Source organism: Cryptomeria japonica, chromosome 5 (genome assembly GCF_030272615.1).
Source record: "Cryptomeria japonica chromosome 5, Sugi_1.0, whole genome shotgun sequence".
In the NCBI taxonomy this organism is placed as follows: Eukaryota; Viridiplantae; Streptophyta; class Pinopsida; order Cupressales; family Cupressaceae; genus Cryptomeria; species Cryptomeria japonica.
The window spans coordinates 741,366,614-741,369,598 of NC_081409.1; the positions used below are offsets into that span (position 1 = coordinate 741,366,614).

The 2,985-nt window shown below is 29.6% G+C and overlaps 1 long non-coding RNA gene across 1 annotated transcript; it reads left to right on the plus strand.

The window, feature by feature from the left end:
• Positions 1 to 758: 758 nt before the first annotated feature.
• Positions 759 to 1,229, plus strand: LOC131875662 (uncharacterized). Its single transcript, XR_009372456.1, has 2 exons — positions 759 to 874; positions 1,040 to 1,229. It is a non-coding gene; the product is annotated as an uncharacterized LOC131875662 (long non-coding RNA).
• The last annotated feature ends 1,756 nt before the right edge of the window (positions 1,230 to 2,985 follow it).

Genomic DNA, 2,985 nt, shown 5'->3' on the forward strand with positions numbered 1-2,985 from the left:
GAAATTATGAAGAATCATGAGATTTCAAAATATCATCATTGATCTATTATTTCAAAAATGTATTTTTTAATTAAATATATTTCTACTAAAATTGACATTATTATTAATGTTACAAATAATTACTTAAAGAAATAAGAGAAAATGAAATCTATATGAATAAATTAATAGAATACCTACTACACCTTACAAAAACAAAATTTCTAGTATAAAATAAACCTCACATAACTATATACTAATTCAATAGACACTCTTCTGAAATAATTGTTTTGACAAAGAATACCAGTAGTTGAGAAAAATGGACGATTGCTTTTATGAAGACATATAGACACATATGTTTGAACTAGATTTTGATAACACTAAAAACCTACTTTCTAAAAACAATATAAGACACAAATTTTGTGTCATTAAAAACATTGAACGCAACAATACAAGTAATAATTCTGATGTTACTAGAAGCATTGGTATCTCTCAATTTATATATTAATTATTAAATTTTGGATAAAAAGTTTACAATAAAACGGCATTGGTAAGTACGTGCATCACAAAAACAGGCCAATAAACCGGTGCACTAAACACTATCAACCCAAGAATATTTCTGGCTGTTCAGGCAACCAAAAACAAAATATTCGTACAACGTAGAACATAAACAATATTTTTTTGTGAATTAGTCACGCTATTGAAATGGGAGGTCTGCAATAAGTTTGGCGATGTAACAAAATAATTTATATACATGCCATGTTGCAACCTTTAGTGTCTGAAGCTTTTTTCCTTAGGCAGTAGAACCATGGTTCCCTAGCGTTGAACAGTCATTGAGAAAAAATGGGTACGTTGTGCAGGATAAAAATGAATGGAATAGGTGGTATTGAGAAAACGGGTAAGTTATCAGCTGTTCAGAGTCCTTTCTCAGAAAATTGAGGCCCTTGTCTCCATACTTGTCAAGCCACAAGAATTTCCTGGTGCTCAATCTTCCCATATCCGCGATTTCTATCACATTTGGAATCTTCTCATTTTTGTTTGGCTTGTAAAAAAAATTTTGCAGGGCCTAGTTGGAATATTCCTCCATGGATCTTCTTCACTTTGTAAGATGAATGAAATATGTCACTGTGAGTCTCATGCGGAATGCAAAGGTATCTTGTATGAAATAGGTTACATCTATTACATTCTTCTCCCAAATAGTGATAATAGACATTGGTAGTGGAACACTATGAATCTTCACATATTTTATGAGATATCTTGAACATATAAATTCAAGTTTTAAATTTTCTAGTTGTGTAATAGAAACTACGTGGCTTTAATGGGTAAATTGTAGCGAAATTTAAATTTATTGAATTTTTAGTTTTTGTCAAATATAACAGTACTTAATAAATTATTTATTTATTTATTAAATTTTGAATGATAAAATTTAATATGGAATTAATATATCTTTTTAATGACATCTCAGGTATGTTGTTAGGATTTTAGAACCTATAATATGAATATATTTAACAGTTGATAACATTTTTTTATTAGTGATTAGCTAGTTTATGGATAGTTTAGCTAACCATTTTACGATTGTCATTACTTGTAAAGAATGACTTTGTTCTAGTTAGTTTCATTGCAATATGTGTAGGATATGGAAATATTTGACATTTATTTGAAGTTTAGCAGTATGTAAGTCATGTGAAACAAATGAATCTAAGTGGACCCATCTATATTTCTGGGTAAGAATTGATTGAGCTTATAAATTTATTATGAGTTATAAACATGCAATATACAATTTATACAATCTATTGAAAGGTGTAATGATATTTGGAATGCCTTACTCAAAAGAAAGGGTTGGAAATTTAATTCTAGCTCTAAGAGAAGAAATTGAATTAGAGGAACAAAAAGAAAATATCAGAGAGAAAGTTATTTAACAATCTTAAAATCTTTGGAACTTGGACCATTTTTTGTTGGAAGAATTGGATTTATTTTACTTCAACTTCTTTCCTACTCATTTTCATTTCAATCTTCTACTCTATTATATTTGAAGTAAATTTTATCTTTTTAAATAAGAAACAAAAATTTATCACTACCACTTCAAAAAATTGCATGTTTATTTCACCATATTTTAATTTCTCATCTAACTATTATTTATAAATAAATCATAGATTCTATCACATTTCTTATTCCTTAAAGTATAAGTGTATTACTTAGCAAAATCAAGTAAATGAAGGTATAGTTATTTTCTTTCCAGTAATTTTTGTAGTTAATGTTTTCATTAAATATTTAGTCATGCAATTTTGATAGAATTATTTTATATTTTGAAATTTAATTGTATAAACAAATTTTTTTATTGTACAACATGATGAACTTTATTTGAATATAATTTAATTTAAGTGGTTATACCCAACATGCTAGATCTTTATGAGCTAGGTCAGCATTACTTGCCCATTAATTGATTAACAATAATTTTTTTAAATGTTTAAATTTTCTCTAAATTAAACTATTATTTATCTTTATTTTTAAATTTTAACTATAGCTTTGATTTTGTGGCATTGATTATATGCAAAATTTCTATCATTAGCAAAGAGAGCGACCTCTCTGAGGCAGAGTGCCTTAGGGCAGTGTATATCGAGATACCAGCTGATCACATAAAATTATAACATTGCTCGACGTTTCTATTTCACCAATTTCGCTGTGGGTTTAGCTCTTTTTTTTCTTCAGGTTTAAGCCGATAAGCTTTTAGTGGGGGCCTTTGCCCGCAGTGTAAGACACTTAGACCATTTTTTTTAAGGTGGTCGGATTTTTCCCCTCGGCCAATTGTGACATGTTGGCGGCGAGTTTCGTGGGTCGGCACGTGATGTCCGAATTGTCTCTTGCGACCATTGGTCGGTATGAATCCACAACTGTTGATTTGTTTCTTGGTTTGCCCTCAGTCGGTGGGCACACATCTCGAAGTCGTTGTCGTCGGTTAGACAAAGTTATAGCCGCCACCTAACCTTAATAGGTATTTCGTTGTCTTCA